A 15293-nucleotide genomic window follows, 5' to 3' on the forward strand; every position below is an offset into this window, starting at 1 on the left:
AGCTGGATTTGGGGGAACAGGAAAGCATGAAGAAATGTGTTTAATAATTTACTGTCATAATCTGAAAGTTGTTGGGTGGAAAGGCAACACACCAGCAATCACAAAATCACCATTACCCATTAACTCAACACCGAAGACTCAAACGGAGTGATCCACTCCTTAGACATTCCCATCTCTGGCTATTGGTCATAACATCTGGAGGGGATCCTGGGTTGTATTCAATCCATTAATTTCAATGGGGCTACTCTGAGTAAAGGTTAGGTATTTACAACCCCATGTTGGCTATTCCTGAAACAAAATCTTCTGAGGTATTGCCTTATCTATGCTTTTGCTGTATTCCCAATTACAGTTTGTTTCATTTATGCTTATATCTGTTCTTAGCACACATGCTAAGAGCTGGCACGAAAGTAATGCAGATGTGTTTCAGTAAGAATACTTGACCACCATTTGACCAACATGTCACCAGTCGGTTGACCTTTCTCACCTTGTCTTACCTTGTTTGACTCTACTGCACAGATTATTGCAGAATAAATTAATACAACCTATAGGTGGAAGTAGGGTAAGTCCTACAAGAGTTCCCCATTTTAGATCCATGAAGTGTTGGAAGGTATGACATCTCAGAAATCCACAATTGCACAAGGCGTGCAAAACTGACACATACATGAACTATGTGGAAATGACTCTTTCTTGTGTAGTACATGTTCATCTTCAATCAGATAGAGAAAAGCACAGACATACAGAAGCAGCTCATAAACTCTGAGAGATTCTGTACACAGCGCTTTTAATCATTTTTGCACATGGACAGCCCAGATTTTGTACCAAATGCTGCTAGATTCTAAGTACTGTAATGCAATTCTTTACTGAAGGGTAGTATATAAATAAATATGTCATTTTGTTTCTGTTAATCTTCTGCTGAACTCTTGGCTCAAAACTTTTAAGAACAACTGAGTGTGTGTAAAACACACACACACACACACACACACACACACCAGACATTACCAGTCTCACTCCTTATGAACCAGCCAAGACTGCATGCACCAAATTCTACATGCTGCACTTCTGTATCACAGAGCACATTCAGCATCATGGTGATGAAGTGCAAAGATTTTACTGACTTCAACATCATAGTGTAAAGAAGCAGAGCTCAGCAATTAATCTGTTACTGGAGATGATTCAGACATTCTCCCTCCAAAAAGCACACCTGTCATTCTATTGCTGTGGGAGATCACACCATCACTGCAGGAAAAAACCCTCAGTGCTTTGTTACAGGAAAACACAATTTCCCTTCCTTTTTGCTATCACTATGGCCAAATGTTGCAGTTGTGCAAATGGCATGAACACATACCGTCAATAAGGAAAATGCAGACCCAACTCTTCCCACCTCCACATCGCAGTGGTGATAAGATGCCATGAACACACACACCCCAGCTTCAGCAGCCTTGGAAATGTTTCTAGAGGGGCACAAGCTCCCATCCTAGATGCTCCAAAACCACAATCACCTACCTTTGAGGATTATCTGGCACTATTCTAGATACAGGAGATGTGTGTGGCCACATCCTTAACAGCAGCCACTAGAGAGACTTCAGAGGCCTGAACCCCAAGGCAGAAGTGGAAATTGGTTTGCAGAAAGAGTAGAAGCAGAAGTAGTCAAAGGGAGGGGACCAGAAAGAGTGAGAATATTACACAGATTGAGCTTTTAGATATATTCATCTCCAACATGGAATTTCCAGGTTGCTTCTTATTTTTCAATGTTGCTAAAAATGCTTTTCAGCTGTAAAGGCTGTAAAGCTAATACACACACAGGCACATATATGACCCTGTGGGGAGCACAACAAATATGCTGGAGGCTTAGCTGCAGCTAATCCATAGAACCCATGAAGCACAGTCGTTGTTATGCCACAGCCCCATTCCCTGCACCTGCCTGTGGAGACATTTAGACATCATCACAAAGGCCTGTTCTTAATTCCAGGAGCAGCCACGCTACCGCTGGTTCCACGATCGGATACACTGGTGGCTTTATTGCCAATAGAAGCATCTGGACACCCAACATTTGGGAATGTGTGTGGCAGGCAGGGGAAAGGAAGTGAGGCTGCTGTCATAAACGAAAGGAGTCTCTCGCTTCTCCAACATTCTTTAAAGCAACCATAACAGAGAATACCACGAGGGTTACCATGAAGAAGACAGTTCCCCATAATGTAGGGTTACTCAAGTTTAAGGGTTTGATGTCATGTGAATAGCTTCTTACGTCTTGCTATTAACAGACTAAGCCTGCTTCCAGACAGGGGACTCCTAATGCTACCCAGACACCCGCACCTCTGCTGTGATCTGCAAGTGGAATTGCAGTTGACTCTCCACTCTCTCAGGAGTGTCAAACTTTTTCTTTGTATACTCCCCATACCAGTGGACAAGGCCATTTGCAGTTTAGGGAACACTCACTATATCCCTGGTGGTGGTGGCTGTCATATTGTGAGCTTGCTTTTCTTGTAAATAAATATTTTAATAATGATCACTAACACACTTTTCTGGCTTTTTTAAATGAAAGAGGTTTAGGGTTGCTATAACCATACCGCTATGATGCTACAGTCTAATGACACATACTATAATAATGCTGTAGCAGGGCAGAGGGCATGGACACCTGTAGAGGAGGTGGGCTGAGGCGAAGGAAATGGGTGGGAGAGGACGAGGCAGCCAGATAATAAATAATAATAATAATTATTATTATTATTTATATCCCGCCCTCCCCAGCCAAAGCCGGGTTCAGGGCGGCTAACAACAATAAAACAGTACAAAAGTACAGCACAAACAACACTCTAAAACCATTCATTATAAAATTAATTCTCAACTGTTCGCATCTAGAGGTAAACGTAACTAGCAACGGCACGTCTGCACACACACGCGTCGCTTTTCGCCGCTTCTGCGCATGCGCGTGATGTCATTTTGAGCGTCTGTGTATGCGCAAGCGGTGAAACCCGGAAGTAATGAGCTCCGTTACTTCCGGGTTGCCGCGGAGCGCAACTTGGATGCGCTCAACTCGAAGCGTCTTCAACCCAAGGTATGACTGTAATAATAAAAGTTATAGCCAAAGTTGGAAGGTACCTGCACCATCAGAGATCGTACTTGTCTTCCATTTTTCTTGGGGGAAAGTCAGACTTTTTGTGGTTTGACAAAACGGGGAGGAGCCACAGAGAAAATGTAAGATGGCCTCATAGGAGAACGGCATTGTGTGGATATAAGTGAATGAAGCAAAACTATTCTACCCTGGAGTAGAAGCAACCCACATTGAATGGCAAGAGCTCACATCTCTCCCCAAGTATAGATCAAGACCTTCCCAGGAGAACTGAAAGGAGGAAGTAGAATTTTAATTGTTGTCGTCGGGTTATTTTGCTTTAAGGTTTGCACTTTTTTATTATGCTGGGAAACTACTTTGGGACCTTTTGGCGAAAAGCAGTCAATAAGTTCTATTAAAACACTGATTGACTTCAAACCCTTCCATCCCAGGCAGGTAAGGGTGGTGGGGATGGAAAGATGTCTCTTAATGGAAGAAGCAGCATAAAGTAAGAAATTAAGCATGTGTGCATAGATAAGGATGACGGAAGCAGATGTGTGGGTATCAGTAAGAGAAACCTTAATTTCTGCACGTAGAAATATGTACTATCACCATGAGCAGTTATAAGCCAGCAAAGTGTGTATTCTTGTTTGTGGTGGGTTGCTATGTCTTTGTGGTTAGATTAAGATCTAGTGTTAATAAGCCAATAGCATGACTTTCTTTGTCTTGCTGGGGGCCACTAGCACCCAGACAATTGCTAAAAGCCTCAGTGCACCGCTCCCAGGATGGTTTTCTTGCATTTGTGTTACCAGCAAAACAAATTGGACAGTACTCATTCTATAAAGCAGCATCAGCTATCCAATGGGCCATGCTGGTTGTGCTCATGGAACTTGGAGTGCAACAGCATCAGGGATGGGGGGCACAAGTTTCACATCTCTGGCCTAAATGAACTTTTAGAGAGGTCTTTAGCAAACATCCCTATATTTTATTTTGCAAACCCATGCTTCCTCCAGACTTTTATTTATAAACCCTTTCTTCATGACCATAATGTCACAGGATTTCATGTTTTGATGCAGGAAAAAAAATAGGGAACTTCCCCACCCCCAGACCACTGGCAGAATGAAGTAATTTCTCAGTATGCTGAAAGCGTTTCTCAAATCTTTCCCCAAACTGCATGATATATGCAAAAATCCCCTTCACCTCCTGCCTCACATAAAATGTCCAGCTTACATAGCCACTGATGCCCACCCTAAAAAAAATTAAGTACATCCCAATGCACAAACACCAGTGATCGTAACTCTCTCATTCCTAGTACCACCTTGCCTCAATTGCAGTCTGCATTCTAGTAGCAGAGCTTCTATTATGGTAGTTTACAACAACTTCTCCCAGCTTTATAGAGTGAGTTGTTGTTGTTGTTGTTGTTGTTGTTGTTGTTGTTGTTGTTGTTGTTGTTGTTATTATTATTATTATTAACTGAATTTATATACCACCCTATAGCCGGAGGTCTCAGGGCGGTTCACAGAAAAGATCACAACATATAAAATCAGAATAAAAACAACAACCCAATAACCCTCCCTCCAAAAAAGAGCCAAATTTTAAAAGGGTATAGGATGTCCATCAGATCAACCAAAGGCCTAGTTAAAAAAGAACGTTTTTGCCTGGCACCTAAAGATGAAGGCGCCAGGCGAACTTCCCTGGGGAGAGCATTGCACAAATAGGGAGCCACTGCAGAGAAGGCCTGTTCTTGTGTTGCCACCCTCCAGACCTCTCAGGGAGGAGGCACACGAAGGAGGGCCTCAGAAGATGATCTCAGGGTCTGGGTAGGTTCATACAGGAAAAGGCAGTCCTTGAGGTACTGCGTTCCTGAGCAATACTTGGCTAAGGGATATTAGCTGTCAATATGAATAATCAAATAACAACATATAATTGTTCTTTGTTATAGCTACACCATACATTTAAAGCACGCTTATGCCTTTTTAACTGTCAGGCTTCCGCAAGAATCTTGCATACTGACCTTGCAGACTTACAATCTGACCTTAAAAGGTAAAGGTAAAGGTACCCCTGCCCGTACGGGCCAGTCGCGTCCGACTCTAGGGTTGCGTGCTCATCTCACTCTATAGGCCGTGAGCCGGCGCCATCCGAAGACACTTCTGGGTCACGTGGCCAGCGTGACGAAGCTGCAGCTGGCAAGCCAGCACCAGCACAGCACACGGAAACGCCGTATACCTTCCCGCAATAAAGCGGTACCTATTTATCTACTTGCACTTAAGGGTGCTTTCGAACTGCTAGGTGGGCAGGAGCTGGGACCGAACGACGGGAGCTCACCCAGCCGCGGGGATTTGAACCGCTGACCATGCGATCAGCAAGTCCTAGGCACTGAGGTTTTACCCACAGCGCCACCCATACACCCTTAATAATTCCTACAGTTCTCCTGACTGTGAAAGTGGTATAAGAATGCTTTAACCACACGCCTTCTGAATAGTTTCTATCCAAGAGCTCTGATGGCACTAAATAATGATCTCAGGGCCAGTTGTAAGAAATAGCAAGCAGGGAGTAGGAAGGAATGAGATAGGGTTTAGGTCATGATATGCTTTTAATAGGTCATGTTATATTCTGGATTATGTATGTTTTATAGATTATGTCTGAATGGGATGAGAGTGTTGGAGGTACGTGCAAATGTGTATGTGAAGCCGGTCTTTGGGTGGGTGTTTGATTTTCGTTGTTGTGTATACTGTGTATATACGGACAATGACAAATAAATTTCTATTCTATTCTATTCTATTCTAATGTACAGTGTGGATGTGCCACTTATATGGAAAAGTTCACATTAAAAAAATATTTAGATCAGAACGATGTATTAACTGGAGAGCCAAATCACTTTCCCTTTCAACTTTCTTTTTATCAATCCCCTCATTTGAGGGAAGTTTCCTCTTTAGAAGTCAAATGTGACTGTGTTGGACTTTCTTGGCAATTGCTCACCTGCGTATAATGTGTTGAATTTGATAGCACTGTGGTCACTGTTCCCAATCAGCCAAAGAACACTTGCACATCACTTAAGTCCTGAGCACCGCTTAAGATAAAGTTCAAGGTTGTCTCCCCTCCTGCTCTCTTCCATTGCATTTCTTCACCTCCATTCTTCTATGTTAGTAGCAACCCTACCATTATACCTTCACTGGCTTTACAACTGTTGTCTTGCCTCTTCTAATCAGCATCCACTCCTCTTGGTTCTTGAACTTTGCATGAACCTCTAGGTAGAAAGCCTAAAGTTTGACCTATATAGCTCAACTATTAACTACTATTCTACCTCAAACCTATTGGCTGGCAGGTCATTTCCACAGCTCTGCAAAAGAAGATGAAAGTCCAGCTACTTAAAGATTTAAACATTTCTACCAATGCAAAGGAATGAGTCTGGTCCAGTTCACCGTTCTCAACCCTGTGTGAGCAACACAATTATCAAACATGGGAAAAAACATTGCAGTGTTTTATTACACAGCCTGCATCTCATGCCCCCATGTATTAGCAGATACTGTGAGAAGAGAAGTGTGGCAATGGGGATTAGCTAAAGAACTAGATGGGGCTGGCTAACCACCAGCTCTCCATGTGCTACTGGACTCAGATGATGGAGAGTTATAGTCCAACAACATCTGAAGGGCCACAGCCATTCCTGGTCATAGGAAGCCGTATTATAAGCAGCCAGATCACTGGTCTGTCTAGCTCAGTGCTGGTTTGCAGAAGCTATTTGGGGTTTCAGGCAAAGTTTTTTCACCCAGCTGTAGCTGAACCTTCCAACACTGGATGGACACAAGTTCAGAGGCAGGTTTAGGGAAGGGCAACCAGTTCGCCCACACTGGTGGTCACTGAGCTGAGAGGGCACCATAGGGGGCACTGCAACAATGACTAACAATTGAAAGCAAAAGGAGGGGGAGCACCAAATTTTGGCACCATTGCACACGACACCACTGAAATTTTTAAGTCCGAAGAGGTGTGGGGGAAAAACTTTTCCCTATCCACTTTCTCTACACCCTGCATAATGTCTGGAAGAAGAAGGTGATCTAGCCTTTTCTCTTTGCAATGAGGCCCCAATTTAGTAGCCCCACAAGATTGCTTTTCATCACTGACTGTGGGAAAAATAGGAGAATATAAGCTGTACAACAGTATCAGGCAGCAGATGTCTTGCAAATAATTTTCCTCTACAGGATGTTGTTCACTGTTGGCTCTTTTGAAGGTGGCAGGACATGAGCATGTGCCCTTGTTTAGTGGCACAAAAAAGACAAAAAATGTTTCTTGCCTCAAGATGTGATTTATATAGTGCACTACTGCATTTTATCATTTTGTAGACCCTGGCAAGGACAACTCTACCATTAGACAGAGCAAGGCAACTGATTTGAAGTAAATAATAATAATAATAATAATAATAATAATAATAATAATAAACCCAGTGAATTGTTATTGGCCCCATCTGCACTATACATTTAAAGCAGTATCGTACCACTTTAATCAGTCAAGGTTTCCCTGCAAATTCCTGGGAACTGTGGTTTATTAGGGGGTTTCCTAAGAACTTTCAGCACCCTTAATGTTTTTATTATGTTTTTATATAGGCTGTAAACTACCCAGAGTGGCTGGGGAAACCCAGCCATATAGGCGGGGTATAAATAATAAAATTGTTGTTGTTACTATTATTATTATTAACAAACTGCACTTCCCATGATTATTTGGTGAAAGCCATGACTATTTAAAATGGTAAGCTTCTGCTTTAAATCTGTAGTACAGAAGAGGCATTTTTTTTCATTTCTGCTCTCAGGGAAAGAGGGAGCCAAATATGGGATATTCTGTCTCAGGTGCCAAAATACCTTGAACAGTTTTGGAGACTCTGCACCTTGATTTTAGGATGTGAGAACATTTGTTGCTTCACCTCAGGCAGGAAAATGTCTTGGGCCAGGGTCTGGAGCCTGGCCAGTGTAAATCCCAGATCTGCTCTCCTATGAATCGATAAACACCAGGAGTACTAGGCAAACTATTGCATCAATACATGTGAACTGTTTTTAAAAAGCAGCCAATATGTTTCATGAATGCAGATGGCTAAAAACAATGGAGGAAATAGAAGGAAGTGGCACCTGGAAGGATGCTTGTTTTGTTTACACAAAGTTCCAGATCCAGGATACAATCTAAATAGATATACTATGCTGGTGACTTGGAATAACGCCTCAAGGGAACAGTCAACATCAAGCAAAAACAATGGGAGGCATTTTGAAAAAATTGTAACACCGTAACTTGAAAGTCATAATTGACAGTTTACAAAATGAAGATGTGATAGAGCAGAAGAGGCAATGTACACAAACATCTGTAGCAGTGCTCTGGAATTTTTTGCTCCATTGGTTTTTGTTCTTAAATATATAGGACAAGCAGGTGAGTAGAGGACAGCCCCGATGTCCATTGAGCTTCACGGCTCCTTCCCATGGGGTTTCCCCACAGTTAAGTCCCATAGTGATGGACCTGCTCCCAAGTTGCATGCATAAAATGCCTGCTGTATTCAGGCAGCCAGATTAAATTAAAGGGCAGAGACTAGATGGTTCAGGAGTGATGGGAGGTAGCTCAGCTTGCAGAGCATGAGACTTTTAATCTCAGGATTGTGAGTTCAAGCCCCACCTTGGACAAAAGATTCCTGCATTGGAGGGGGTTGGACTACATTATCCTTGCGGTCCCTTCCAACTCTATGATTCTGTGATAAAGATGTAAGGAAGGAGAAAACCGCACTGTGGGTGAGCAGCCAATTAGATCAATTGCCCCTGCAACATAAAGTCTGCAGACACTTGACACACAAAGTGACTGCAGCATGGAGCATTTGGGGAGGAGGGATCCAACATGAACGTACAGTTTCATGTATGGCTGGGGGAGGAGAGAGAAAGATAAATGGCAGATGAGGCACTGGAAACCAGGAGGAGACAACTTTGTGTGGAGTGTCAGCCTCATGTTAAGATTTTCTTGCTTTTTCTGCTTCATATGGGCAATCGTTTAGCCTGTGCACTCATTTAGGTAAAAATTGCAAGAGGTTTTCCAACACTCACTAGAGCTCAATAGTAGGACATAAATCAAAACACCTCATATGTTCATCCAACTCAACTCTAAAATGAATGAAGCTTTTGTTCCCATTACTGTTCTCAGAAGGGTATGTACGGCTTTGACTCCCTTGAGACTTAAGCCTTTCTTTGGACTTCAAAACTATTTTCATTTAGAGATAGTGGATGTTCGTCCCGTTCCCCCCATCCCCCACCCCCATCCACATTCTTCCTTACTTGCAGGGGAAACATATGTATTGCAAAAAGCAAACAAAATTAAGGCTCTAAAAAGCATTTAGAAAATTGATTTCATTCATTGACTTCCAAGGGTATTCTGTCCATTTTCTATCTGCTAAATGGGGAGGGGGGACGAGGGAAGCAAAACATGTGTTTTACCAACAAAGCTTCATAGAGGACACTATAAGAAGGGGTGAAGTGGGGGTGGAGGGGAGAACTGTGCTACCAAAGTAGCAGTTGGCAGCTGGGTTCTTCAGCACCATAATGGCAGTGTAGAAAACTGTCTCATTATGAAAGCAGCATACCCTCCCGAGTTCTCGTTTCTTAATGAAAGCTCCACTTTTAGCTACTACAGAAACTCACAGCCTCCTCTGTGATACCAAAGCTTCGTATGAAGCCACACTGTAATTGAAACTAGTATTGGTTTCTTTAAAAAAAAAGGATAGTAGCATCAGTCCATAAGCATTTGAAATGGCAAACGCCTTAAACAAGGGAGCCCAAATTCAAAGCTTGACTGTATCATTTATTTAACCTGATTTTGATTTCGTAGGCCCTTTGCACAAAATTAGTTCTAGGTCAACTCACAAAAAGAAATTGACAACCATAACAATAAAATATGCAACACCAAAAATAGAGAGATACATGCAAGACATCACCAGCATTAAACCAATTCACACTAAATTTAGCCCGTCACATACCACCAAATGCCTAGGAGTAGGGAAAGGAATGCTTGTGCCAAGCAAGCCTCAGTGAGGAAGAACCTTCAAACTGTAGCATCTAAAACTGTTGTTAAGCGTTTGTTTCTTAAATGCATATCACTTCTAGTTAATACATATGCAGCACAAGCCTGTCCATGTTTACTTGGAAGTAAGTCCTACTGTGTTCAGTGGGACTTACATCCAGAGAAAGAATGCATAGCTTTGTAGCCTCAATGTTGCAAATAGATCCTTTGTTGGTGTCACATTCCAAAACTGGACAGATCAGTGGATACAAGATGATCTAGAATAACAGTAATAATAATAAAGTATCCTTGCCATGGCTACATGAAAAGAAGTTTGAAGGCATGACCCTGACTGATATTTCAAATGAACAATAAAATACAGTATTTAAACGAGCAAAGCAAGCTGTATCTCAGGATAAGAATGTGAACTCCTCAAGAGTTAGGCAGTAAAAACTAGAAGCAAAGTCTTGGGAGGGGGGGAATTGCACCCCTCCTGGAATTTAAGGTCAGGTATCTATGTGGTTTACAACCCACCAATGATCATTTGATTATATTTCAAATTAGTCAAACAACTGAGCTGTGGAGGAGGATTGATAAAACAAGATAAGGAGCTGAGGGGAATGGGCAGGCTAACAGTGGAAGACAATGAATGTGGAATTTAGACAAAGCACTTGTGACCAGAAAACAACACTGCATTTCACAACCTCTTAAGCAAGCTGCAAGAGCAAACCAAGCTCTGAGCACCCAGGAACGGGCTGGCTAATGCAATACACATTCAAGAGTGCTTCTGTATTTTTACACCAACAAATTGACTAAATTGGCAAGGCCACTTCCCATATTAATAATTATTATCAGACTGCAAACACACACACACACACACACAGCACCTTATGGCGAAGTGGGGGCGGGGGGGGGACAAATATAAGAAACATAATCAACATCTCTACAAAGTAAAGAAGTCATTATCTTTTTACCATGCAGATAAAAAGTATGCATTAACACTGAATACCATCTGATTCTTCAAAGGCCACAACATGTTATTTTTTTCAGACATGTCCATCAGCCTGGGAATAAGCAATGTGATCATATACTCCCTCAATAATAAATAATTGCCAAAGTGAGGTTAGGGGACTTAAGAGTGCAATCCTTAACCCACTTATCTGGCTGTAAACCCAACTACACTGTTAGGAACCAACAGATGCACACATCTGGAGTAAGCCCAAGTAACATACAATGAGTCTCACACCTGAGTAGACATGCATAGGATTGCACTGTTAGTGTCCACACTGGAAGTCACCACCTGCACCAACGTCCTGAGGCATATAACGCAGGTGTGTGGAGAACCTGTATGGCTATTCATATATACTGTTGGACTCCAATTCCAATCCACCCCAGCCAGCACAGCCAATGGTCAGGGATCCCCTGAGTTGTAGCCCAGTGGCATTTGGTGGGACATCAGTTCCTGGTATAATGGAAAGAGGAAATAACCAGGTGGTCCTTCACCCCAGATGAGAAAGTACACATCCACACCAATCACAGTTCTAGAAGCTGTGTATACATACTATACCTTTAAAGCACATTCAAAGTACTTCCCTTCCCAGCAGAAAATAATCTTGGGAACTGTAGTTTGCCACTCACAGAGCTATAATTCCCAACACCCTTAAACTATAGTTCCCAGGATTCTTCAGGGGTGGGTGGGTGTGCTTTAAAAGTCTAGTGTGTACAAAATGCAGAGTATGAAGTAGCTTGAACCTTCCATATTTTTCCTTGCACCACTACTGACAAATAAATACACATTTGGTTACATTTTAGGGAAGCAATGCATTTAGGATTTCCCCCCTCCCACAAAATATGCCCCAAGTTGATTTTGCAACACATAAGGGGAGGGGAGGCTGAGAGCTAGAAGAGGAAATTGAAGGAAGCGCTGAATATAGTTTGCTGGGCTCTCATCAAGGCTGTTATTCTGCAGAGCGCAGAAGGGGAAGACTTGGATGCTTGTTCTAGGAACAAGATTCAGTTTCTCTAGGATCTTTCTTTTAAAAAGAGAGCGCGCTTACAAGTTTCTAGTCCTTGCGGACGAAAGGTGAGCTCGCAAAGTTTGCAGCAAACTACCTTCAGAAATCTCAGAAGGGGACATTTCAGCCAGAGGGGAGGGGCTGAAAAAGAGTTCCGGTAGTTGTGGGGAGGACGCCCTTCGTGCCTTGAATAGCTCCTTCCTCCCTAACCGGAATAAAACGATGCAAAGCAGTAAACACAGCAAAATGGTGCGAAATGTATACTAAAAAAATTAAAGTTGTTCCCGTGGGCTCAATGTGCAAGATTTATCCGTGTTCGCGTTCCTTGACCCAGAAACTGGATTGAACTGGTTCAGGATTCACACCCTGACCCTGACCCGTTCCCCCTCCCCAACCCGTGAGAAGCAAGTCCTCTATTGGGTTGGCAGGGAAGCACAACGAAGCAGGCAAGCAGATCGCCGCCCGCCCGCCCCCCATCCATTCCCCGTTATGCATTTCCAAGAAATGGTACGAGGCAACGTTCACCGGTGAAATTATCCATTTTATATTCCCACCCACCTTAAAAAATAAATAAATCACACACACACACACACACAAAGAGGGGCTTAAGCAAAACTCTGGAGGAGGACCAGGGATGTTGCAAGATTTCCTCACCGAACCGGGGCTCGACTCGATGGCCTCTGCGCTCCCTTCCCAAGGCAGAGGCGGCATCCGTGTGGTGGCCCCGAACCAACAGGACGCGTTTCTGAAACGGAGACGCCTTGCCCAGGCGACCTCAGTCAGGATGAAGCTCCACTGACAGCCGCCGGGCTTCTCAGTCCGCCTCGGAGACAGCCAAACGCGCGCGCCCGCTCCCCGGGCCCCCTCCCAACGAAGCCGGGTCACGAAGCCGAGAGACACCGGGACGCGCCCTCCCGCCACTTTGGAGCAGCCGCGAGCTCTCCAAGCCCCAGCTCAGTGCTGCCGCGACGACCGACCTGCTCTGGGCGCCTCCTCCCTGCGTCTCGCCCATCCTCGGCGGCAGCCCAGCAGCAGCGGCGGCGCTTCAAGTCCTCGCCATCGCCGTCCCGCCGCGAGCAACACTCTGCAGGCGTCGAGCTCAGCTGAGGGAAGAAGAGGCGCGAAGCGGCCGCCCCGGGCTGGCCCCGCCCCTTCCCCGGGCGGCCAGGTGGCGGGCGGAGGAAGCGAGCCGGGCGCCCTCAGAGCTGCCGGTGGGGCTGAGGCGCGAGGCGTTGTTTGTTGACCGACTCGGTCGCTATCTCCGCCGCCTTCCCCCAACCAAGTAAACCCGCCCTTTACTTCCTCCTTCCCCGCCGCTGGTTTCAAAATGTCAGAGGGTGAAGGGATGTAGCGCCCGGCCTTCTTCTGAAGAAGGCTGCTGGTCGCCACAGTCTGAGGCGCGCTTGACTCGGAAGTCAGCCCGGCTGAGTCCGCTGGGGTCGACCTCTCTCTTTGGTCGGTAGCGCTGCAGCCCATAGGTTTGATGAGGCCCTAAGCTACTGAAGGTAATGGCGCCCTTTATATGTCCAGCGGTCCTTTGTCAACAACAAATTGTCGCTGGTTTTTGTGCTGAATATATGCTATGTGGTAATTTATGGACCTAATCGGTATCTAAAGCCATTTGCACATGTTGCCATGCAACCAGTCCATGAGGAAGGTAGGTAAAGGTACCCCTGCCCGTATGGGCCAGTCGAGTCCGTAGGGTTGCGTGCTCATCTCGCTCTAGAGGCCGTGAGCCGGCGCCGTCCGAAGACCCTTCCGGGTCACGTGGCCAGCGTGACGAAGCTGCAGCTGGCAAGCCAGCACCAGCGCAGCACATGGAAACGCCATTTACCTTCCCGCTATAAAGCGGTACCTATTTATCTACTTGCACTTAAGGGTGCTTTCGAACTGCTAGGTGGGCAGGAGCTGGGACCGAACGACGGGAGCTCACCCCGCCGCAGGGATTCGAACCGCCGACCATACGATCAGCAAGTCCTAGGCACTGAGGTTTTACCCATAGCGCCACCCGCGTCCCTATATGAGGAAGGTAAAGGGACCACAAACAGGAGTTTATCACTACTGTGAGGGATATAAAGGTAAAGGTAAAGGTACCCCTGACCATTAGGTCCAGTCGTGGCCGACTCTGGGGTTGCGGTGCTCATCTCGCTTTATTGGCTAAGGGAGCCGGTGTACAGCTTCCGGGTCATGTGGGCAGCATGCCTAAGCCGCTTCTGGCGAACCAGAGCAGCACACGGAAACGCCGTTTACCTTCCCTCCAGAGCGGTACCTATTTATCTACTTGCATTTTGATGTGCTTTTGAATTGCTAGGTTGGCAGGAGCAGGGACCCATCGCAGGGATTTGAGCCGCCGACCTTCTGATAGGAGGAGGAAACCAGTGATATTTTAGCAAGCAGGAGAGCAGGCGAGGCCCATTACTTACATCATAGCATCCTACACAACACAAAACACTGTTGCTGTATATAGGTTTTATTTAATTTGTTTTTTATCTTGTATTTTGGAAATGTACATCCAGTTTTTTCCCCTTAAATTTTTTGGGGGCCCCACAAGATAGTGGGGCCCTAAGCTATAGCTTGTTTAGCTTATGCGTAAATCCGGCACTGCTGCAGCCTGAAAACAAATGTCCCTTGACGACACCGGAAAGCATTTGAGTTTTTGGTTTGGTGCCATAAGAGTGTGTGGTGCTCTCTCAGCCATGGCTACACACTCTACCTTTCCCCTCAAAGGATTCTGGGTACTGTAGTTTGCATGCCAGGGGGTTGGACTAGTTGACCCTGCTGGGGGTTCCTTCCAGCTCTACAGTTCTGTGATTCTATGGTGAAGTGTTGCTGGGAACACTTACCCTGCAAGGGGGTCCAACTACAGGGCCTGGAATTCTTCGAGGGGAAAGGATGTGCTTTAAAGGTACAGTGTGTGTGTGTGTGTGTGTGTGTGTGTGTGTCCGTGTGTGTCCCCTGCCTTAAATTGAAGGGTCATGCCCCCAAGTCAGAGAACGAGGGAAGACGCATGCCATTCCAACGCAAAGATGATCTTGTGCTATGGATGTGGTCCCCACCTTGGACAGCTTTAAAAGAGGGTAAGACAAATATGTGGAGTGGAGAATAAGGCAATGGCTTCTAGTGAGGGTGGCTATCTACAGCCCCCAGCAGCGGAGACAGTATGCTTCTGAAGACCAGTAGGTGGGAATCATGAGGAGGAGGAGAGGGTGCTGTTGTGC

At 45.0% G+C, this 15293-nt stretch overlaps 1 protein-coding gene across 2 annotated transcripts in view; it reads right to left on the bottom strand.

The window, feature by feature from the left end:
* Nucleotides 1-13350, bottom strand: part of PIK3R5 (phosphoinositide-3-kinase regulatory subunit 5) — a 54467-nt gene extending 41117 nt beyond the window's left edge. For both annotated transcript variants that reach the window (XM_083429787.1, XM_083429786.1), the window contains exon 1: nucleotides 13053-13350. The gene's annotated coding sequence lies outside the window, so the exon portion shown is untranslated. The remainder of the gene's footprint in view (nucleotides 1-13052) is intronic.
* Nucleotides 13351-15293: the final 1943 nt, after the last annotated feature.

Source organism: Podarcis tiliguerta (genome assembly GCF_965153285.1).
Source record: "Podarcis tiliguerta genome assembly, chromosome: 2".
NCBI lineage: Eukaryota > Metazoa > Chordata > Lepidosauria > Squamata > Lacertidae > Podarcis > Podarcis tiliguerta.